General features: G+C 35.3%; 1 protein-coding gene across 1 annotated transcript in view; it reads left to right on the top strand.

Annotated features, from left to right (window-relative positions):
• LOC120879479 (cadherin-10) overlaps positions 1–25,977 on the top strand; it is a 112,408-nt gene that overhangs the window by 32,997 nt on the left and 53,434 nt on the right. The gene's annotated exons all lie outside the window — the stretch shown is intronic.

Raw genomic sequence — 25,977 nt, 5'->3', positions numbered from 1 at the left:
ACATCTATTTATGTGAGTTATAATTTTGGAAATCAAAATTGGGAGATGAATATGCAAATTCTTTTAAATCTGTCAAGCTCCTTTCAAATGCATAGTATTATTGCAATTTAGGACACACATTAATGAAAAAGCACATCAACTTCTAATGAAAGCATATTTAATTCAGTGCAGTTTTAATTACAAAATGAAAAGAGGAAGCGAAAGGAAACACCCAGAAATGGAAGCGGCAGCATAAGTAGTAATTACATGTTGACCATGTGCTGTGTTGCTTGTTGGGTATTCTTCCCAACATACTTTCCTACTGGCCTGTTTAATATGCTGGAAACATGGAAACCAGAAGAAATGTGAAGAGTATTGAAATACACGCAGATACAGAATTGGAAATATTTCCAAATGAAGCATCATCTTGTTTTTAATTTAATCAACAGAAAGTAAAGAAAATCTTGTCTTTAGTTAAGCAGCTGGAATCTTAGATTACTAAAGTAAAATCATACACAAATGTTACATTAAAGGCAAGACAGAAATAGTTAGACGGTCATAAATTTGGAGATAAAGCAATGAAAACTGGTAAGCCCTTTAACAGCAACCAAATGAAATTAACAGAATAGTAAAAAGTCATATTTTACCACATGAGTTTAAACATATGTTAAAATACTTTAGAAGCATGAAATAAATGTGTGACTGTAAATTTAATTTGTTCTCTGGCCAAAAGCAGTATAGCAAGTGAAATCTGGCCTATAAAATGAACTGTGGTGTTTTGTTTTTTTTTTTTTCATTTTTAAACAGTTCCAAATGGAAATTTTGATTCTCCATTTTTTGAACAGCAATTTAAAACAAGACTGTAATAGTTCTCTCTTAGGAAATTCAGACCTTGTTCTCAAAGCCTCACTTGCAATCATTTTTTTGTTTCTTAAATTTACTGTTTTGTTTTCAGATGCGTCCATATTTTGTAATATTGTACCCAAAATTTTAAGAACACACTCTCTTTCCTGCCCCTGATATATTTTTAGTCAACCAGAAACCTTTAGAGTTTTCTTTTCCAATAAACACATTTCTTAAAGTAAAGTACTAAGGTCTGATTCAACTCAGTACTGAATTGTTTGAAGGAAGTGTTGTTTGCTGATTAAATATTGATCTAAGGTCAATCTATACATGTTGTAGCCCTATGTTTTTTTTTTTTTTTTAAGGGTAATTCATTAAGATACTTTAAGTGCCCAGATATATATTTATGTACACAGATTAATAGCTAAGAAATGTCACAATCAAATAATTAATTTCAACAGCTGTCTATTACTAAAATTGGATGCGGTATATACCTTGGTTAAGTAAGTTTATAGGATGAATTGCCTGAAGAGTCAAATGACCTCAGCTTTCTTTCTTTGCCAGTTTATTTCTACTAAACAAGAGAAAAATAATTCCATTAATACCTAACAGCATGTTTATTTGTGTGCCCTAGTAAAACAAAATAAGGAATCAAATGTATGTTTTTATGAGAACCGTCTTGCTAAAAAAGACCAGTTAAAACAAATGTTTCATACTAGGTAAACCCTCCCAACTACACACCTTAAGCAAAATGTTTGCTTATAAAGGATAAGATTAAAAAAAAAAAACAATAAATAAATAAAAGAAAAGTGCTAGGATGCTGAATGAGGTAGAACTAAGCTCATGAGAAAATACACTGTATCTTATAAAACATAAATGCAAAATATTTTGATAACTAATATATGTTATCTTTCATATTGACAGATCCCCACAGGGTAAAAATGAAGTCTTCTCTATCATTGAACACCTGAATTCTAACATTGCACACATGAGTTTACTGAACCAAACTGATATAAATTTTAATAATTGGGATATCACTTCTTATAATATTTCTTTGATTTCTTTTCTTCTCTGCTCCTTTTTCTATTCTACTTTTTATGCTCACATCTTTATTTCTTGACTCTGATTTGTTTTCATTGTTCAATCTCAGAAGCACACCCTGTGAAGGGTCATGGATTTTAATATCTCTTAAAATATACACTATTCCTTTGGAGGATTAAATAGTGTTGTCCATATAAGTGTGGTCATCTAAAATAAAAATATATTTTTCTAAATTAGTCCTCTAGACTAACTATGATTTTTAAGTTTTTCATCCCAATAGATTTTATTACTTTACTTAAATTATTATAATTATTTTGTAATAGTGAGCTTACTTGCTAAATATAAGTAATAATTTGGAAGAATATTTGAAATTGTGAACATTCTAGAAAATTCAGAATTCCAACCATAGCTTATAACAGTGAAGTTTCAAACAAAATTAGTGATGTAAATTGTACATTATTTTTCTATAAACAATATCCTGAAATGATAAAATATATTAACATTGTATTAAACAGTTTCAGTTACAAAAAAATTTGTCCAGGAATGTAAGTAATTCTCAACCTTATTTATTGAAAGTCTTACAGATTTTTAACATTTAAATAATCTGGTAGCTCAGTGCTTAAGCAGTGCTTCTGCCAAACAGAAGACTCAAGTTCAATCCCTGGGTCAGGAAGATCCCCTGGAAAAGGAAATGGCAGCCCACTCCAGCATTCTTGCTTGGGAAATTCTGTGGACAGAGGCACTTGGTGGTCTGTAACCAATATGGTCTCAAAGAGTTGATAGACTTTCCTTTTTTTTTTTCTTTTCAATCTTTGGTTACACTGTACATTACTTTCAGTTTAAAAATTATAATTTGTCTTGTTTTTCCTTTTACTAGCTTATTTTGCTTGGCTTCCCTGTGGCTCAGCTGATAAAGAATCTGCCAGCAATGTTAGAGACCTGGGTTCGATTCCTGGGTTGGGAAGATCCCGTGGAGAAGGGAAAGGCTACCCACTCCAGTATTCTGGCCTGGAAAATTCCATGGACTGTATAGTCCATGGGGTTGCAAAGTGTCTGGCAGGATTGGGTGACTTTCACTTTCCTTTCCCATGCTTAGTTTGCTGAATATCACATACAAGTCTAATAGGCACAAAAGTATTTTATTTGCATACTTTCCCTCTTGTTTTTTAAAAAAAGAATCTTGAATTCTAGGGTTGGTTAAGTTTTAGCAAAATATAAAATTTATGTAATGATTTCTCATAGGAGTTAAAAACAAGTTAAATTCCTGCTTGAGAAAATCGCTAATCATCATTAGTTACATGTTCAATCCATTCCATTCATCTTATTTTGTTTAGTGACTGTAACAATTTTTAAGTAATTGTTCAATTCATTTGGGAATGTTTAGTTGGGACGTCATCCAGTTGCTGCAGAAGCTGAAGTAGTTATTTTTTCTTAGAGACAACCTCAGGTCTTTTTTTAACTGACTAGAAATAAGCTCTGTAAATTTATCTCATTACCTTTTCCCTTGACTAATGACTAAAGGATGCAAGCAAATAAGTTAGCTGAATAATGAAATTAAACTATGGAATTTTAATGATGTGTTGCTTTTATTTTAAGGTGAAAAGGATCACAAATGAGATTAAACACAAAATTACACAGATATATATTGAACCCTTTATTCAAGCAGCATTCAGTTCTATTTTACTAATAACAGAATGGCTATAAATTGAAAACAGTGCAGTGGAAATAGGAATGATAATTTAATATATAAAAATAAGAGAACAAATAGTGAGCCTTTTGTAAGTGGCAATAAAATCAAATTACAAGTAATGCCAAAAAAGCAAAAAATTTCAACTTAAACTTTTTTTAGAATATTAGTGGTAAATAGAAAGCATATCTAAATTGAAATATAGAAAATAAAGTATTAAATGCAAAATAAAAAAGGAATGCTCCTGCTATGTGCATGCTCAGTCGTGGCTGACTCTTTGCAACTCCATGGACTCTACCCCTCCAGGCTCCTTTTTCCATGAGGAATAGATTTTAATAACTCCATTCTGGTCTGTGTTCAAAGCTGTACTATACAGTACTAACACCCAAAGGCCATCCACTCTGTCACCATATCACCACCACAACTATGCATTAACATTTTCACAGGATTCAGGCAAAGGAAATGATTTAGGCAAACTTGAAAAGAAGAATACCTTCAAATATAGCTTATAGTTATGATTTTAAAAATAAAAACATGAAAATATATTGAGATTAAAAATTTATCACCTTGGTTTTAAATCATTTCAGATATGTGAGAGCATATATAAAAATATGTTTGTGATTAACTCTAGAAAACAAGTGAATGTGAAATAATTATGAATATGTAGCAATAAAAATAATATTCAATTAATAAGAGATTGTCACATGTACTTTCATATGTTGATCTCTATTATAGACCAATGAGCTTCTCTGTAATAAAGATTTATTAAATATTCTATTAAATTGTATTAATATTTTAAATCTATTCCTTATAATTTTTATTCATTAAATTTTTAGAAATCTTTCAAGTAATTATTATTTAATAAACAGTTCATCAAAAATTTTGTTAACCATTAGTGTTAAAGGGAACTTTAAGAGATTTTTCAGTAAAGATGGAACATAATAGTTTCAATTAAACCTTATGAGAAAGACCTCTTGAACTAATCATACAAAACAACTACATTTTGTATTTTAAATATCCTTCAAATTTGGAAATTCTACAGCAAAAAATAAAAATTAACACAACCTTCACAGTTATACTTTACTCAATAATATAAAGTAAACCACAATTATTTGTGGAGCAATTAGAGCCTACAGTTTTCATTTGACTCAGTATAATGCACTATTTTTTCAAGGTAAGTTTCCTTCAACATGATATCCTCAACACTCTTGGTTATTTCCTTTCCCATATAAAGAAGAAGAAAGTGAAATGATGTGTGTATGTAAGAAACACAAGGAATAAACTGATGAGATTTCAGATGAACAAAAATTACTAAACGTGTAGTGTGTCACTGCGATAGGCCCACCTTATCACCAGAACAGAATGTCCAGAATGGACACCATTAATGTCCACACATTAATGAGAGCACTAGGGAGAAATCTGAGATGGAAGTATTATTTGAAAGTATTATGCTTTCAACTTTAATTTGGACTCATTGGTTAGTTTACTTCTTTCTGAACAATCTGCTGCCTTGGTGTCTTCTCCTTCCTACCCCTTCACCTCCCACCTCTACTAAACAGAAGCAAGGCATCCAATAAGATATCTTTCGAGAAGTGATTATGGCTCTCAAATTGGGCATTACTAATGCCTAATATTTATGTACAGTAGTGGAGATGGGAGCTCCTCACCTACATGCTTCCCATTTGCACAGTTTTAAATTTCTCATTCCAGATAGATTGTATCCTTGTTGGAAGACCTTTTTTTTTTTTTCTTCCATAAATCCCTCATGTTTCTTCACTTCCCCATATTAACAGTCAATTTGCTTAATTTGTACAAACAGAATAGTACATTCTAGAACAAAATAGAAAATAGCTCACTCCCCAGTGATGTTCCAGGAGAGTAGTTAAAAACCTCTGCCTTTCATTCCTGATGAGGATTTTCTGACATCCCAAGGAAATAAAGGTAGTGCTAGAAATCGGGGATTTCCTGTGACACAGACCCACTATATGCACAGTGGGTCTGTGATGCACCATCAGCCCTTGGGACCCGGTAAGCCAGGGGAACTGTATAAGCCTGAAGTCTAAGCTGTCTGCTCTACTTACAATAGTAAACTGTCTAAGTCGATTTGGGCTCATCATGTCCTTAGTGGCCAAATTTATAGAAGTGTGGCAAGGCAACCTAGCAGCTGCCACCATGCACAGCTTGCAAACAGTTTGGCTGTCTGACAGTCCTATTTGGACAGCGTGTAGTCCTCATGGTCAAGCTTGTAAGGAAGAAGAAAAGTCATTTAAGCCTCTAATGAATCTTTTACAGAAATGTAAAAGAATAACAAAATGTCACCAACACTTTAGAAAATCCCACAACACAAAGAAAAGAAGAACCTCATTTAATAAATAGAGCATCAATCTCTGGGGGAACAAGAAATAAGTCAGAGAAAAGTAAAGAACTTTAGAATAATCAAATTATCTTCTAAGAAAGTGGGAAAATGTAAGATGTTTTTATAAAATGACTTATTTGAAACAAAAAATGTATTTCAAATTGTAAATAGTCAAACCAAATTTAAAATTTATTATTTGAATAAAACACTCAAGGATTAATCCAGAATGTCTGATAAGGTTCTAACAGAAAACCTAGAACAAGAAGAGAGAAAAGGACAGAGAGAGAGAAGAAGACAGAGGTCAGAAAATATAGAGATAATGAAATATTAGGCAATGTAGTATTTTTTCACAAAGCTGAGGAAAAATATCAATGATCAGACTGAAAAGACCCCATAAAACATTAAAGTGAAGGACCTTAATTTCTCGAATTATTATCACATGATTTTAAAACTACATGGACAAGATCTTCAGTGTAAATACCATATAACCAGATCATTTTTTTTCTATAACTAAATTAAAATCAGGTCCTGAGTAAACTTTTCATTAACAGTATTGAGTGTTAAAAGAAAATGTCACAATTTCTAAACTTTTCTGAGAGAAAGATTATTTGGAACATAACATTATATATTTAGTTAAATTATCCATCAAAACATTTGAAGAAAGTTGTTACTGTAAATCATAGAAAAATAAAAAGAGAGAGGAAAAGCAACTTGAAGTTAGAGAATGTGTAAAGAAAAAGCTCATAAATAAGCACCAGTTTCCAGGTATGCAGACTTATTATATATTAATTAACATGTTTCACTCATAAAATAGATTACCTTTCTGGCTAGCCATTGCTGCCTGATACTAGAAAACTTAATTACCATGGCAACAGCAATTTTATGATTTGGCACATGGTTTCTATAGTTCAGGATGTTAGGAAGGACTTGACTGGGTGTGTCCGGCTTTGAGCATCTTGTGAGGTTTCAGGCAAATGATAGGTGAAGAGTAGAGTACCTGGGGTGGTCTGGGGCTGTCTGGCTCCCAGACTTTGTATTTTTCCATGTGGTCTCTCCATGCCCAGTTGGGGTTCCTCAGTGTCTGGTAGCTTCAGGACAACAGAACTGCATACACAGTGACTCACTGGCTCAAGTGTTATAGCTCACAAAGTAGAAGTCTCTTCACTTTTTCTGACTCAGCCTTAAAAGTCATGCATCATCACCCTGACTACATTCTGTCTATTACAAGATTCAAAAGGCGAGAAACTTGATTACACCTCTTGTTAGGGATTCATGAGGAGGGCTTTGGGCATTTCCTCTTGATGGGGGAGAAGTTAAGTTCTTGGAAGAGAATATAGAATAGAAATATTGTTGCAATCACCTGTGGGAAATACTGTCTGCTACATATACATGATATTTTTTTAAATAAATGAATTTACAGAGAAGAAAAATATATGCTTGGAATTCAAAGATATGATAACAATATAAAAATCTCATTAGATGATATGGAGAGTAACATTCAGAACACAAATTGAAAGAAAAGCAAGAAGACAAAAAGATGGAAGATCAAAGCTAAAGAACAATTAAAGGGGAAAACGATGAGGGCCAGAACAAAAAGAATGGAAGAGAGGGCATATCAATAAAAAATTCACTAGAATAAACAGAATGGTATAGGAGTGAAGAATGAAAGAGCCTGGTGTGTATCCTACAATTTTAATAGAAATGTACAAACAACATAAAAGAACAATACCATGAATTTTCAGAAATCTGGACAGACAAAAGATTCTACAAGCCCCCAGAGAAACACAGAATCATGAGTCTTATACAAAGATCAGGCATCAGAAATACTGCAGATTTCAGAACAGCGATACTAGTATGAAGATGACAGAGTGTTGTAGTCTATATTGTCAAGAAAAAAAAAAGAACTCAGCCTTGATTTCCTTGTCCAACAAAAAAGTGCATGTGTATTCAGTATTGGATTTCACATCAAAATCAGAGTGAAAAACAATGAAAAATAGAAAACATACTAAAGATTGTGATGAAAAAAAAATCAGAGGCTAACATCTATTTAATATAAGTAAACTTTTAATCTCAAACAGTCCCTTTCAAAACATGTAAGAAGGGTCTGGGAAATTGTCTTCAGAAAGATGAAACCTATTTAGCCTTTGCAGCTTGAGAGGAAATTAAGGAAGTGGTGGAAGAGTTTATGGTTGAATTTAAGGGATAAAAAGTACAGAAAGTAAAGAATTTAAACAATTTATATTTGTGAAGAAAGGAGAAAGTAGAATGGTGTCAAAGACATTGTGTTGGAAAGGAAAATTAACCACTGTGGGACTGAAGGATTAGAACCAAAATCAACTCTGTGTTTTTAAGAATCTACCTTAATCATATTTACAAAAGTTGAAAATAAGATTCAAGGTAAGAAAATATTTTTCTCCTAGGTTATTTGGCCTAATTACTCAATTGACATTTAACAGGTTAACAAGAGAAAAACAAATTTAATTTTGGATGTACCAGGGAGTCCTAAAGATACAAGGTTCAAAGAAATGACTGAAGCAAGCTGTTTTTATACCTTTTAGACAAACAAACAATACTTTTTCAAGAACTGGCAAAAACAAAGGGGCTTGGGCTCTGGGTAGTACAGTAATGAAGAAGTAGCAAGATTTGTGTATAAAGTCTTCTTAGTCCTGAATATATAAAGCCGAGCTGATGACTGTGGAAAACAACATTGGTTTAGTAGCTGAGTGGTAAGAGATCAGCAAAGGGAGAAAAGAACTTAAATTAGAATGAGAATGAAAAAAACAAAAAGGATCAAATTGAAGCACATTTCCCCACACTCCATTAGCCCAGCCTCCTAATGCTAGGAATAGATCAGTCCAATAAAATTGGCTCTGCTTCATTTATCTGATGGGAAGTGTTAATCTTCTCTTTGAATAGATATAAGTTAGACAGTATTTGTTTCGTATTCTTTAATAGAAGCAGCATTTTTCCCAATGATTGTATACTCTCCTCCTTGCTGGGAAGTCAGTGTTTCTATTAAGTTTGTGCTCAGTTGCTCAGTCATGTCTGAATCTTTGTGACCCCATAGATGGTAACCTGCTAGGCTCCTCTGTCTATGGGATTTCCCAGGCAAGAATACTGGAGCAGGTTACCATTTCCTACTTCAAAGGATCCTCCCAACTTAGGAGTCCAATCTGCATCTCCTGAGTTTCCTGCATTGGCAGACAGATTCTTTACCACTGTGCTGCCTGTGAAGCCTATATCTTAAGGGTATACCATAATATTTGGAGTTCAACAGAGGCTAACCTGTTTATTACTCACTGGAGTAGTGCTTAGGTAGACATAGCACCGGTTCTGTTACCATAGAAAGGTTTAAGATGGCCTTTTTCAATTCATGAGTTCCAAAGTTTGAGACTTAAGTGCTCAACACTGAAAACAACTTGGGGTGTTGATATAGAAGCTGATTTTTTTTTTTTTTTTATGACTTCTCATCCAATTCTACCACTTTTGTGATAGACCTTTATGGACAAAGGAGCTCAAGTTTGTAATTTGGTTAGTATTTAAAGTAGAGTTTTCTGGTGGCAGAAGAAGTAAGTATCTGAGTCCAGAACATCCTGATCACTTAGGTGGGAAACTTTTATATATCTTGCCGCTGCATAATAAAGACATTGTGTGTGTGCTCAGTCTCTCAGTCGTGTCCAATCTGTGATGCAATGGACTGTAACCTGCCAGTCTTCTCTGTCCATGGGATTTCCCAGGCAAGAATACTGGAACGGTTGGCATTTCCTCCCACAGGGGATTTTCCCGACCCAGGAATCCAAACTGTGTCTCTTGTGTCTTCTGCACTGTCAGACAGATTGAAAGACAGTGTGATTCAAAAGCAAGGTCAGAAAAGAAACTATAATTTCCTAGACCTGAGAATTCAATGTTACTAGTAATATTTGTATCCAAGTAATTATCTCTACTTTTTATATACTCCTTTCACTTAGTAAAAGTAGAACAGATTGTAAAATATCTGATACAGGTCTGAAGTTTGGCTTTGGCAACAATAAAGCTTAGTTTTATCATCTGACCAAGTTTGTGCATATTTTGAGGTCATCTGTGTAGAGTTTGGGGTATTGGACAGTCTAATCAAGAGAGCAGTTGAGAAACCCCACGTTGTACAAGGGTGACTTGGCATTTAGTGATTTGGCAAACATCTGTGCCATACAAAGTAGTACTGGAGTCACTTTTCAACTCCTTGGCAGGTTGGAAGATACCATCTATATAACTAAGCCGCAGAGTCTGACTGTTGTGCTGCCCTGATATGTCACCCAGGAAAGGTCCAGTGGCAGCTCTGTTTTCAACACCAAGCAAAAAGTTTTCACCTATTGTCTTTATCAGGGCAAGGAACAGCCTTGAGTATCTGTAGAGGTTTTTCTGAGTCCAGATAACTCACTAGAAAGAGGCAGACTGCTGTTTTTCTAGCCATGGAGAGTACACCCTGTTGTTCCCCATTTTCCATACTTATTCCACTACATATTCACATTGGCAGGAATTAAAACTAGTTCAGCTTCTTTTGTACTATAGATGTTGATATCAGATTGATTATTTAACATGACCAGTAAACTGACATAAAGGGGCATTTGGTTTGCCCCTGACCTGTTGAAAAAGAATTAATAAGAGCAAGGTACAGGTTGAAAGAGAGCCCATAATAGAAGTGTAGAGGGGGAATAGATGGAAACAAGCAACCTCTAGCCAGCCTTCTAAAAAATGATTCATTAATGTGGGGGGGATAGTGTTCATTAATAAGAAAAGGTACTTTTGCTTTGTTATGTTGTATTTATTTTTTGATTTGTTTATGCGGAGACTTTAAAGGCAGGGAATAGCTGCAAGTGAAGTTTTTTCATCCCTGGATCTAGGGGAAAGTTGTCTGCTTCACCACACCAGCTGCTTCTGGAGACTGGGAACTGGATCTGGAAAAGCTAACTTTAAGGTTGCCTGTAGAGATTTTCTCCATGCTGTCCTGGTGATGATGACCTGGCTGTATTTTTTTTTTTTTTACTTTACAATTCTGTATTGGTTTTGCCATACATTGACATGAATCCACCATGGGTGTACATGCGTTCCCAAGACGTGGCTGTATTTTGGTGTGGCTTGTATAAATCCAGGGGGATTTTTCTTGTTTTAATAGCAGAGTAGGTGATTAGCAGTACCCCTTAAGGTGCTTCCCAGCTGGCTGACAGTGCGTGCTTTCCTCTAAAGACCTTGATGTACACCTGGTCTCCTAGCTGAAAGTAATGGCAAAGCTTGTCTATAGATGAAAATCATGCCCCTTTCACCTGTTGGCAACATGCTTCAAGTTACTAGTTAGTTCTTGTATTGAGCTAGTCCTAGAATCAGAATGTTCATGTAAATTCCCACAGTGTTTCCTTAACCTAACAATAGAAGGTTTAGTGATGCCAGTAGGCATAAAAAGGACTTTAGGAAAAATCTGTTAAGAAACTGGACAAATGACCAGAAGCATTACCCCTGACCCTTATAAAGTTCCAAAATGTTCCAAATAGGTGACATGGATTAACCCTTTTGGAAATAATGTTTGGACACCAGATGCCACAGGGTCTAATTGAAATGAAAAATATCTTATAGGGTGTATTTGAGAGGCAGAAGGTTGTACTAAAATACCTGCCGCAATTCCATTATTTTCATGGCAGTAAAGATGAAAAGGTTTGTCAAAATTAGGTAAGCTGAGAGTAAGGGGTATGGATAATTTTAATTTTAAGGCTTCAAAGGGGATTAATACCTCTGATACTCAGGAAATTGGCTCCATGTGGGATGAGAGCATTGGAGGTTTAGCAAGGGCAGCAAAATGAAGAATCCATTGGCTATGGGGAACTCTGCTTAATATTATGTGGCAGCTTGGATAGGAGGGGAGTTTGGGGGAGAATGGACACACATATATGTATAACTGAGTCCCTTTGCTATCCACCAGAAACTGTCACAACACTGTTAATTGGCTATACTGCAATATAAAATAAAAACTTTTTAAAAAAATTGGCTGCAGTAACCAATTACTCCTAAAAATTTATGCAACTTATTTCATTTGGGATAGAGGGACAGACAAAATTGATCAAGGAGTCTTGGAGTGAGCATCTAAATGCCCCATATCTCAATCTCATGTCTGTCCTTCATGGATAACAGTATTACACCCATCGAAGTTTAGTTCAGAAGGCTTTATGAATTCGTTCAACTAGTGCCCTTAGATCACTAGAGATCAAACAGAGTTCCACAAATTCAGATGGAAAAAGTGAGCTAGATATCACAACAAAATATAAAATTATACTGACGAGCAGCTATATGTCCTTAGTAAATGCAGATATATATCTGTATATATATGTATATTCTTTTCTTTAAGGGAGTAATGGAATTGTGTGTTAGTTTTTGTTATTTTGATGGAACCGAAGGGAAGCAAGAATGTAATTTTGGATCTGTTAAATGTGAAATGTCAATGAGACATCCCATTGAAGACAGATGCATATTTAGAGCTGAAGTTGAGAGGAGAGGATTGAGTTAAATATATACATTTGAAGGTCAATGTCACATACATTTCATTTAAAGGAAATGAAAGTTGAGTTTTAGAAGGGTACTGAATAGGAACAAAATACACCACCCCAAAATATGCCTCCTTGGCATATTATTTTAAGCCGATTGTTTTTAATAAACAGCAGACATAAGTGAAGCTCCAAAAGCTGAGTACAATTCACCCCCACTCAGCATATTTAAGAAGCTGGGAAAATTCTGAGGGGCTGCATGTGTGCACGCTCAGTCACTCAGTCGTGTCCGACTCTTTGCGACCCCACGGACTATAGCTCACCAGCCTCCTCTGTCCATGGAATTTTCCAGGCAAGAATACTGGAATGGGTTGCTATTTCCTATTCCAGGGGATCTTCCCCACCCAGGGATCAAACCTGTATCCTTTGCATCTCCTTCACTGCCAGGTAGATTCTTTACCACTGAGGCTGAGGTGGGTCCATTTTTCCTAGTTTGTTATGGTGGGAGTAAGGAGTTCTCTTATATACTAGCTGAGGAATGATTTATTCAGATGTTTGATAGAATTTATGCTTCAGGGTTTCTGCATAGAATATGTCATTATAAAATACCTAAATCTTTCCAAAGTATGCAATATGTCAACATGAAACCACTGTGAATATGCACTTATAGTTTCCTTAAGGTATTAAAACACTTAAAACATCAGCAATCAGAGATTAGGATGCTAATTATAGGCCCCCAGGTATCTAAAGAAGTTGAAGTACACTATATTACCTTCAGGACCCGTGGGAAGGTCCCAGAAAATTTTATTTAATTGACTTAGGTTATGGTATAGACATTTGGGCTTTTTAAAATCTCACTAGGTATTTTTAAGATTAAGCTAAGGCTTTGGAGATGCATGCAGTTTTTGAGACTAGGAAGAGTTCATGTTTAAAGTGATACTTTCTTCAATTTAATCTGTAAATTCACTGAAATACCAATAAATTTTTTAGCAAGATTTTGGTTCTTTATTATTTATTCTGCTTTTTAAAAGAAAGTAACCTGCTGATGTAAAACTACATATGGTTAAGGACCAAGAACCTCCAAGACAATTTTTTAAAAGACAGATAAGGCAGGGTACTTATTTGAACTGATATTAGCAGTCATTTGCAAAGCTTCAGAAATTGAGTGAATACTCAATTAATAGTAATAATATTATATTGGTGCCAGATGAAACAAGATAGAGGGATAAAATACATACCCTTGGTTATATAGAAAATTTTGTTTCTTGTCCTCCTGGAAATGTCCTGAGACGCAGGCAAGCTGTGACCTCTAGACCCATCCTTGGGCCGGCAGCATGTCTGTGGGTGGCTACAACCCTTCCTGGGGGCTCTCCAGTCCTGCCCCTGGGCCTCACTGCCTCACAGTCTAGAAGGAACAGCCAAGGTGTGGAGTGGGCCTGTGCTGCCTGACGTGGGTGTCCATGTGTAGCTCATCCTGGGAGGTAGTCCAGTAGGGATCTGCCTGGTTCTGGCGGTTTGAAGAGAGTCAGAGGAAGTGGGCCTCAGGGGCAAGGGAGCTCCTTGGGCTGGATGTCTGCGGTCCAGAATGATTCAGGGGCACCACGTCCATCACTGGCTTCTGGGTGCCAAAGGCCATGAAGGAGAGTTGACTAGGATGATGCTGAAGATCAGACTGGTGGCCAGGTTGCTGAGAAAGTCCAGCTTGGCATGCTTGGGGGGTTGTGTTGTTGAGGTCGTACTTGAGGAGGAAGATGAGCACCTAGCCCATGCAAGTCTGTAGCATCAGGTAACTGGAGGAGGTGAGCTGGGACCCTGCTCTATGATGGTCTTCAGCTGGCTGTTTACATAATAGTTAAGATTAAAAAAAAATAATAATAAGATAAAGCATACCTGTGCTTATACAGAAGGGCTTCCCTGTTGGCTAAGATGGTAAAGAATATACCTGCAATGCAGGAGACCCAGGTTCAATCCCTGGGTTGGGAAGGTCTTCTGGAGAAGGGAATGGCAACGTACTCCAGTATTCTTGCCTGGGGAATCCCATGAACAGAGAAGCCTGGAGGGCTATAGTCCATGGGGTCACAAAATGTCAGACACAACTAAGTGACTAAGCACACAGAAAAATTTTTGATGAGTTGGAATTAAAGTCAGTGGTTTAATAAATATGTATTGTAAATCCTTAAAAAAAAAATTAGATCTATTCCTAACACCACACAAACACACACACAACATAATATCCAGATGGTAAAAGTGAGGTACATGTCAAATTAAAAGCTTTAAAAATATTAAAAGCAGAGATTACATGAAAACATAAGTATGAGTTTTTGTTAGGAAATATTTCTTGAATAAGATGCAAAAAGGAATAACTATAAAATAAATTATTGATAAATTTAAGTATGTTGCAATTAAGTACTCTCTAAGACAAAAGGAACTACTGCCAGTGTTAAAAGAAACTTCCCAGACTAAAAGAAGAAACTTGCAATTATATAACCAAGAAGCTATTAATATTCAGGTATATAAAGGATTTGTTACAAATTGAGAAGAAAATGACAGAACAAGAGGAACAAAGGGATTTAAAAAAGATATGAAAGCACAAAAGAGATACATGAAATCACCTATTAAAATTAGGTGAGAAAGTTTGTCTCATTCAAAGGAATAGCAAGTGTTAAAACAGGAGATGGAATAAACTCAGCATGTTCAAGAAACAGGAAGGTCAATGTGATTTCAAGTAGTTAAAGGGAAAAATGGAAAGAGTTGAGGCCCGCATGGCAGGACAGGACTACGTCACGATGAATCTTGTGAATCATGGTAAGGTGTTTAGACTGTGTTCTAAGCCTTCCCTGGTGGCTCAGAGGTTAAAGCATCTGCCTGCAATCCAGTAGACCTGGATTCAATCCCTGGGTTGGGAAGATCCCCTGGAGAAGGAAATGGCAACCCACTCCAGTATTCTTGCCTGGAAAATCCCATGGACGGACGAGCCTGGTAGGCTACAGTCCATGAGGTCGCAAAGAGTCGGACATTACTGAGCAACTTCATTTTCACTTTCACTTTCAAGTGTGATGAGAAACCATGGGTGGATTTTGAGCAAAGTTAGGGCATGTACTGACTTGTATTTTTAAATGATGGCCTCTCGTTAGTGGATGGAGAGTAACCATAGAAAGATGGAGCTAGAGCTGTGGAGGCTAGGTGAACAATTTAATGACAGGTTATAGTGACTTGTATTGGAATGGCTGTGTGGGGGGCTGTGAGAAGCAGTTGGAGATATATTTGCAGTCCAAAAAGATTTGCTTATGGAATAAATGGGTAGAATTGGGGGAAATCAATGGTTTCTAGGATTTTAGTTTGAAAACCTGGCTAGATAATTATGCCGTTTACTAAAATGAGAAGAATTGATTAGTGGGAAAGGTTGAGATTAAACATTCAGTTTGGGACAAGTACTATTACTCACTTTGCAAACATATAAAATATGGAAAGAAAGGATGCACATAAACTTCAAGATGATTATATGTATGAAGGTGTGAGGAAAGGAATGGAAGAACAGAGAAGGCTTCAACTGATGAATTACAGTTTATTTTAATTTTATTTTCTTTCTTAAAGCAAAAAGAATCCGACATAAATTTGCAAAATATTGACATTTATGGAACCCTGGTGCTCACTTTTTGCTTCATTATTCTCTGTGTTTTTCTTTATATTCCATTATAATGGCATCCATTTCCTTTGGGAGTTATAGCGAGACATAAAAGCCAAGTGTTTTTGGTGGGTGAAGATGGTGGGGTCAGAGGGAAAGTAGGAAGATATCAAGATAAATTATGCTAACTTTGAACTGAGGAATAATAATCATATGAAAACATGCATATCAATACTGCACATTTCAATGTATTTTCACAAGCCAGTTTAAACTTAGAATTCTTTGAATTTTTATTCCCTCTTCTTCATTTCTATTACGTTACCATCATATACTTTATTCCAGTATCCAAGGATAGTATTATTGTTTTGTATATTCAGTAGTCATTTATATTTACCACATAATTGCAGTTCTGATGTTGTCATTCCCTTCACAAGTTTTATTTGATGTTGTTTTCTTCTGTAGAAACTTCAGTTTAACATTCCTTTAACTGAATACCTATTGGGGTCCTATTCGGGTAAATACCCTTAGTTTTTGTCCAAAAACACATTTATTTTACCTTTCTTTAAGAAGCCTGTTTCTGCACAGTGTAGAATTTTAGGTAGCTTGTTATTTTTGGTAAGATGTTGTTCTATCATGTTTTGGCTTCCATCATATCTTTTTGGAAACAGGCAATTAGACTAATACTTGCTGCTTTGAAGTTAATGTATCTTTCTTGCTCTTGAAAACTTTTAGTTTTTTTATGTTATCAAATTGCAAAAATGTGACTATAATGGGATTATTTGTTGTTTTACTTTTATTTGAGCTTCCCTGGTGGCTCAGTCAGTAAAGAATCTGCCTGCAATGCAGGAGACCCGGGTTCAGTCCCTGGGTTGGAAAGATCCCCTGGAGAAGGGAATGGCAACCCACTCTAGTATTCTTGCCTGGAGAATTCTACAGAAGAGGAGTCTGGCAGCTATAGACATGGGGTCGCAAAGATTCAGACATGACTTAGCAACTAACACTTTACTTTTATTTACTCTTTCAGAGTTTCTCAGATCTTACTGAATCTGCTTCTCGGTATCTTTCACCAGTTTTTAGAACTTCTTACCCATTTTTTCCTTCAAATATAATTTCATTTCATTCTCCTTTCTTTTTTCCTGGATATCCAGTTTCATGTGTGTTGCACATTTTGAGTTTATTTCACAAGCATCCAATGATCCTAATTTTTTCTCCTGATTATTTCTTTCTTCATCTCAGGTTTGCATTATCTATATACTTAACTCTAAGCTGACAATCTCTTTTTACCTTCCAAAACATGAATCTTATGTTTTACTAACCCAATCTGCTGTAAAAACTCTATAGATATATGAATGTCAGATATTGTATTTTTGGTTTAGATAGCTCTTTTTTTTTATTCTTTTCTCAATTTCCATTTTTCATCTGTTCTTTCCATCTTTTCCTTACTTCAATACCTAGAATTTAAGGTTTTAATTTAGTGGTCTAGGGCCATATTCATAACCCCTGATTCTGCACATCACATGGCTTTTATATTTTATGTACACACACACACACACACACAGAGACATGAACAAACGAATTTGTGAGGGAGGGGGATTACGATAGCATTCATAGCCCTTTTTCCGGATTTCTATTTCAGTCATTTCAGTCAGTACTTTAAAAAATGCAATGACTGTAAAGATCCAAACCCCTTTTCATTTTCCCCTCCTTACCCATAGCCCATAGAGACAGCAGGCAGTTGCCTGGTCCTTCTCCTTTGGGCATCCAATTATGTACTTATCACTCTATAATTTTCAAGATAAAAGCAGCTTTACAAGCCTTACAAATCCAACAGCTTCAAATACTGCCTCTGTTGCAAAGTCTCCAAAACTTGTAAGTCCTAAAATGGCACACGGAGAGTTCTCATTAGTCTCTTTAATTTAGTTTAGTTCAATCCAATTCAAGAAATAATTATTTAAATAAACTCCTTCTGTGAATATGTATCTCTAGCCCTCTCCTTCCCTTCATATCATTGTATCTTTCTTGATTAAGAGGAGGAAGGAAAGATTGTCAGCTGCCTGTGTCACTCATTAAGAAGAGATGATCACTCTTCATTATTTCTTCTCTGATTTCTGTAGACCTTATTAATCAAAAATGGATCTCTTGGTTTTAAGTATTTTGCACATACTTAATCTTTTTAGACATGTATTTGTGCTCACTGTGTGTGCTCAGTCTGACTCTTTGTGGCCCCATGGACTGTAACCCTCCAGGCTCCTCTGCCCATGAAATTTTCAAGTTAAGAATTCTAGAGTGAGTTGCCATTTCCTACTTCAGTGGATCTTCTTGACCCAGGGATCCAACCCGCATCTCCTGTGTCTCCTGCACTGGTAGGCAGATTCTTTACCACTAGCCCCACTTGGTTAGACATTATTTACATATATTCCTTTATTACAAATCTAAGATGCTTAAGAAGACTTCAAGTTGTGGAGAGAAATATGGTGAGAAATGTTCAATGTCATTTTCACACCACAAGGGAATACTTTGCATAATTTAGTGATTTTCAAAACTGTAAGACAGACAATGCCAGGCTTCTGAAAGAATATAAACTTTCTCTGAAATATTTCCCCAATAACTCTCTTTGGAGAGGAAAACTAATACATAATTAGGAAAGAACATGTCTACAGTGGGTTATGCATACTATTTAAGATTGTGAAGCAGCTAATGCCCTAGAAAAGTATGTTTATATAAAACTTAAATAAATGCCTTCAATGAAATCTTAGTATCTTCACAGTACTGAGAAAGAAATGTATGAGTTGAGACACCGTGTGACCGTGAATTGGCAGCATTCCTTGCAGGAGATGTCTTCTAGAATTTAATAGCACTCTCTGCTAAGAAATCCGACCTGCTGTAGGATCTTGAGTAATTCCCAGCAACTTCTAAAAAAGACCCCCAAAATGCAAGATAATCCTAAACTGAGCTCACCAGTTAAGGTGGCCCAAAAGCACAAAGCCAACTTTCAGTAGGCTGAACTCTCAAAAGACAAAATGGAAGAGGAATCTCTGGTTTTTAAATGTGGGTACCCCCTGGAGTTTGTACACTTGAAGGCGCTCTCTAGAGACTCTGTCAAATTCGGGTGACAACCACTTAAGTTTTTTCTGGATCCTAAATTATTTAGACAACATTGTCTATCAATCACTTAATCCTCTATTCTTGCTTCTGGTCCCAGAGAGAAATTGTTCAGAAAATTGTTTATTAATCTGAGTCATCTGTATGGGGTATTTTTAAACTATCATCTTTGGTTTTGCAATCCATTCCATTGATAAGCTTTATTTCTCATCCCTATTTCTATTTTTTTGGAGGAAAAATTGTTTCATTGGGATTCATAAATAGAAAAATAATGTTCAATTTTACTCTGTAAACTTTGCACACTCAGGATTTGCAACCCCTCTCACCCTTTTTTCCCCTACTTTCAACAAAATGAGTAACTACTTATTTATTTCTGGCCAAATTCTATTTGCAGTAGTATGCTTTCAGCTGCATTCTGATGTGAGAGCATCTTCACTATCTTTTTTAATTGGATGCAAATTTAAAGTTACTTGATTCAATGCCTTGACTTCCATTTGATATTATAATATCAAATGTTTTATTATGTTAGTCACTAGAGCAATTAGAGCAAAATGCTAATGATGATGGTACCAGAATAGCATAGCATATTTGCCACATGCTGAATTTTTTAAAAAACAAATATAGAATATATTGGCTGTTTGAAAGAACAGCAGGCATAAAATTATCATTGTATGTTAGAAAATCTATTCAACAGTTTCTGATATTTTGAAGTTAATGAACACACACAAATGAGAAATTGTTAAATGCAGATAGTGCTTCTTATAGTCCTTTTGATTCATTTACCAAAATGTGTCCTTCAATAACTAGTCCATCTGTGTATGCTCAGCCATGTCCAACTATTGGCAACCCCATAATTGTAGCCTTCTAGGTTTCTCTGTCCATGGGATTTCCCATGCAAGAGTACTGGAGTGGGCTGTCATTTCCTTCCCCAGGGACCCAACCCAGGTATCTAACCTTCATTTCTTGCATCTCCTGGCAGGCAGATTCTTTACCACTGTGCCACCTGCGAAGCCACTTCAATAACTATTAATAATCTAACCATTATAAATATAATCATAATATAATTCCACAAGTATAATTCTAATTTTCTCAAACCAAATACCAATGATAACCAGTATCCAAAAATCTATCAATATTCTGAATGAGGAAGAATCCCACCTAACAATATAAATTCCTCAGACTTTTACTGGCAGATTGATAGATACAATTTTGTACATTTTAAAACTTGGTCATTTTTCTTCTAGCTAGGGAGGAAAATACAAGATAAATTTTTTATATTAGTTATCCTTTTGGTGACAAATTAAATTCCCTGTACTTCATAGACCAATATTTTGACTGCTTTTATATTTCCAAATGTATGTGAAAAACTGAAAAATAAAAATGACTGATATTAAGAAATAAAATTTCTACCAACAAAGAACTCATCCTGAAGTGTAATCTTAAATTAACTCCTATGTGACAAAAATTGACTGGATCTCAGTTTCTTCCTCTTAATGGTAAAGGTGGTCTTAATCTATATAAGCCACAAGACCCTTTTTAGCATACAAACTTTGTTTTAGACAAGTATCTTAAAACGAACATGAAGCTTTACATGAAATGTTTTAAAATTATCAGAAATCTTCCACATTGAAAATTACTAGCCTTTAATTAAATAATTTGTTGCTAAAATATTTGTTTAAATTCAATGGATTGTTTAGTTTTAATTATTAAACTAATCAATATAAGCAAATGAGTTATAATAACCACATCCAAATTTAGAAAGTTAAATAATAGGAAAATGACTTATAAATGTGCAGCAGAGTATCAGTTGTTCTATTTTCATTAATTGTCATGTATCTTGCCATGTCCTTTATCTACTTGTGAATTTACAAGTAACACAGCAGGTTGTGAATTTTTAATAGGCTTTCCTCAAGGAAAGAAAAGGTCGGTATTAACATAAAATTCTTCTTGAAGATTTGTGGCACAAATGTTTCACACTGGAGAACAGGTGTTACTGAAGAACTAAAGCTTCAATAATCTGACATTTTTTTCTATGTTTAAAGAAACTTTAATATCTCACATAATAAAATAGCTCAAGGTCAAATCAATATAAAATTTATTTCAGGGTAGATGATATAAGTTCTTTGGCACTTTTTCCATAATCTTTCTTCTCAATAACACAAACAACTGATTTTGTTCAATTAAATGTTTAATAAATCCAAGTACTGATAACTAATATCTAAACCGAAAAATGTAAGAGTATTGAGAAAACTACAGTTATAAAAGATTAAATCTTCTCTGATCTTTGCTTATTATAATAAGTGAATTGAATGTAAAATAAAATTTCTATCATACACACAAGAAATGAGGGAGATAAACAATAGCAGGGTAAGAAGAGAAGTGAATGCAAAAAAGAAATAATTATGGTAATAAAGAGAAGCTTAAAAAATAGAGCTTAAAAAATAGAAGCCTAAAAAATAGTTTAGGCAGAGGACTATAATTAAACAACTTTGTCCATTGGTCTTTTTCTGTAACTTTTAGAAAATCAACATCATCGTCATACCCTTTATTAGTTAACTCTCATCTCCCATCAGGTTTATCTAGAGTAAAAAGCAACTTGCCAAGTCTCAGGACATGTAGAAATGCATCTTTCTGCCTTATAGTATGTATCTGTTTTATTTCTTTACTTTTCCAATTCTCACATATGTCTATTTAAATAATATTTCAATAAACATAGATAGACTAATGCAAAGCCCTCAAATATGGTAATTTTGTCCTTTTATTCTAGTGTCAGTGTTCTATTGTTTCCCTCTGAAAAAACATTTTTTTCTTTACTTTTATGCAAGTTCTTAGAGTTCAAGAAAAGTATATTATGTCTGGTTTCTTAAAACCAACACTTATAAATCCATAGATCTAATTTGTTTCTTTTACATTTGAGAGGGAAGAACTCTTTTCATTTCTGAATCACGAAACCAGCAGTCCAGCTTCCAACTGACATCTCTGATTCCCAGCTATCATGTTCAATTTTCTAATCCAACAGAAACTCCCCCAGTATGTGGTCCAATTACAAGATTTAATTTTCACTCTCTGTAGTATAAGTGAAGGTAAGAATCCTGCTGAGATTCATATTCCAAAACTGAACTTTCTAAAAATTAAAATCTCACCATACTAGCAACTTCTTTTTTGTATGCCTAACTGATTAGAAGAGCAGAACTGGTCTTAATGATTCCCATCTTGCCTTATTTCCATCTCCACTCTGAATCTACAGGTTTAAACCTCTACTCCTTCTTTGCCACAAGACTTGTGTGATATATATTTAAGGAACTCCACTCTTTCCCATAAGGAAAAGTTTAGGGACTCTCCTGTGAATTTCTATTACTGTATTTGAATCTCCCATAGCGTTAGGATGAAACTGTTGATTTCCTTTTAGAAAGACTTGATTCTTATGAGAGTAACTAAATATTTCTCAGTTAAAATTGTTGAATGAATAGACAGTAAACACTGTAAATGTCTAAAAGATATCACAAAGTTATCTGATGAGATGATTGATAATATCAATAATCTTTTATTGAAGTATATGTTTCCCACATAGAACAAGAAATATGCAATGCTTATATCTGTCATTTAGAAAATTGAAGCTGTACTGCACATTCATATAATTGGAAAGTTTCCCAGCAACTATGTGCATTTTCAATTACTAAAATGCTTCAATCTCATGACTTTTTTTCCCCTGGACAACACAGTCATATGTTACTTCTGAGAGCTGTTTTGTTAAACAGATATTTCTTATTTTTCAAGCTTACTTTGTTGTTTATGAATAGCTAAAAATGCAGTAAAAAAGTATTTGTTACCTGACTTCTCGATCTTTTTCTCCAAAGTACCTATCCATTTGAGATTTTCTTTTTTTCTGTTATATCTGTAATAATGAGGTTTTTTATCCAGAAATCAGGAAAATGAAGTTTGATCCAAATTTAATGGCTAAATGATGATTGCTACAAATAACTAACTGAAAAATAAAATGCTTTTATAGACCAAGCAGTAACCAGTAATGCAATATATTGGGGGGGGGATTAAATATTTGTTTAATTTAAACAATTTTGATGTCCACTTAAAAATACTTTCACAGGCAAGTTCGTTGACACAAGCTCCTGTAAAGCAAAATTAACTTTCAAATAAGGGAAAATATTCTACTTTAAAGAGAATATAATCAGTGCAATATTTCTACAGGTAATTAGATAAAAAATTTTGCTGGTTTAAGTAAAGAGCAAAAAAATCAAACCTATTTAGGTAAATATCTAATTCTATATATTTTGCATAATTGAAGGATATTGTCTCCAATTTTTATTTCTCTAGGCTACAGGTAAGTATGCCTATTCTTATTAATGACTACATTTTATATGAGTGTAAAGAAATATGTAACCAATAAACTTATTTACAAAGCAGAAACAGACTCACAGACATAGAAAAAAAAAAAAAAAACAACTTATTGTAACCAAAGAGGAAGGAGGGAGAGGAATAAATTAAATATATGGGATTAATAGATACATACTACTATATATAAAATAAAACAACGACTTACTGTCTAATACAGGAAACTATATTCAATATCATAATAACCTATAATAGAAAACAATAAAAAGAATGTATAACCAAATTAATTTGCTGTATACCTGAAACTAAACTATATTGTAAATTAACTTTGAAAGTGAAAGGGAAAGTCACTCAGGGTGTCTGACTCTTTGTCACCCCATGGACTATAGTCAATAGAATTCTCCAGGCCAGAATACTGGAGTGGGTAGCCTGTCTTTTCTCCAGGGGATTTTCTCAACTCAGGGATTGAACCTGGGTCTCCCACATTACAGACGGATTCTTTACCAGCTGAGCCACAAGAGAAGCCCAAGAATACTGGAGTGGGTAGCCTATCCCTCTTCCAACAGATCTTCCCAACCGAGAAATTCAACTGGGGTTTCCTGCATTGCAGGCAGATTCTTTACCAACTAGGCTATCAGGGAAGTCCAAAACTATACTTCAATTTTAAAAAAAGACAACATGGACATGATGATGTCTAAGTAATAATACATGCTTTACCAAAACTTCAAAAATCTACACACTGTTTTTCTATTTCTTACCAGATAAAAAGCAAAATAAAAAATTTGAATGATAATCTCTTACTATAAATAATCAAACCATGATCATAGCATTAAAAAAATGGTTATTGGTTGGGTGATACAGTTAGAGAAAAACTTACAATCCTTGTGTTTTACAGAGCCATGCTCTGTTTATCTTATGGCTAAGTCTCTACCTTCAGGGGAAGAATTATGGGACAAGCAAGGGAGTTTTCATATCTGAAACTGGCACATCCACTTCCAGACCATGCTCAAAGTACTTGGGACTCATTATTCCCTGCCCAAACATCCTTAAATTGCTTCTAGATCTTGAAGAGTCCCTTCTCCAGGTCAGGCTACCAAAGGCCAGATTTACCCATTATTATGAAGCTTTAATCCTGAGGCCGGTCTAGTGTGAATTTGTTAAAAACAATATACAGTCACCCCTCCACAACTGTGAGCTCAGTGTCTGTGAAAAGTGAAAGTGTCAATCGTTTCTGACTTTTTACGGCCTCATGGACTGTATCCTACCAGATTCCTCTGTCCACAGAACTCTCCAGGCAAGACTACTGGAGTGGGTAGCCATTCCCTTCTCCTGGGGACCTTCCCAATCCAGGGGTGGAATCCAGGTCTCTTGCATTCCAGACAGATTCTTTACCATCTGAGCCACCAGGGAGATTCAACCAATCGCAGGTGGTAAAAATGGTGCACAATCCACAGGTGGTAGAACCCACGGATGCTCAACCTATAGCTACTGAGGGCTGAGGGCTTCCCTGGTGGCTCAGATGGTAAAGAATCTGCCTTCAATGAAAGTGACCCAGGTTCAATCCCTGGGTCGGGAAGATCCCCTAGAGGAGGGCATGGCAACCCACTGCAGTATTCTTGCCTGGAGAACTCCATGGACAGGGAAGCATGATGAGCTATAGTCCATGGGGTCACAAAGAAATGGACATGACTGAGTGACTGATACACACACACAGGACTTCACTGCGCCATTTTATGTCAGGATTCAAGAAACTTCAGAGTTTAGCATCCACTGGGATCCTGGAATCAATCCTCCATGGATACTACAGGGCAATTGTTGGGCTGCTGTTGCTTCACTTGTGTCCAACTCTGTGTGACCCCATAGACGGCAGCCCACCAGGCTTCACCGTCTCTGGGATTCTTCAGGCAAAAACACTGGAATGAGTTGCCATTCCCTTCTCCAATGCATGAAAGTGAAAAGTGAAAGGAAAGGGAAGTGGCTCAGTCGTGTCTGACTCTTCACGACCCCATGGACTGCAGCCTACCAGGCTCCTCCGTCCATGGGATTTTCCAGGCGAGAGTACTGGAGTGGGGTGCCATTGCCTTCTCCAGGGCAATCGCCAAACGATACATGGGCTCCTGGACAATATTAGGACTGGAATGGGATGTGCACAGGGCTGAAGCCGCATGAATGCATGTGATGACTAGATTCTAGAAGATTAGTGTTGTTGCTCTGTATTGCGTTGTTTCTGCATAAAACTTGTTTATGCTTGTTAAGAAGATAGATTTGACAAGGTAGGAAGCTAGATAGAGCATATATTATTTAAGTGTTTATTAGCTTGGTTTATATATATCAAATATATAGACTGGTCTTATATAGATATCTATTCATACTCTTGCTCTGAACTCTACAAATATTTCTTGGGGCAGCTGCTGTTTTTTGTATGAATTAAAGAATGATAGGTAAGTTTTCTAATGTAGGAGCTGTGTCATGCAACTTTGCCTGT

Source organism: Oryx dammah, unplaced genomic scaffold (assembly GCF_014754425.2).
Source record: "Oryx dammah isolate SB20612 unplaced genomic scaffold, SCBI_Odam_1.1 HiC_scaffold_20, whole genome shotgun sequence".
In the NCBI taxonomy this organism is placed as follows: domain Eukaryota; kingdom Metazoa; phylum Chordata; class Mammalia; order Artiodactyla; family Bovidae; genus Oryx; species Oryx dammah.
This window is presented reverse-complemented; position numbering and strand designations above follow the sequence as displayed.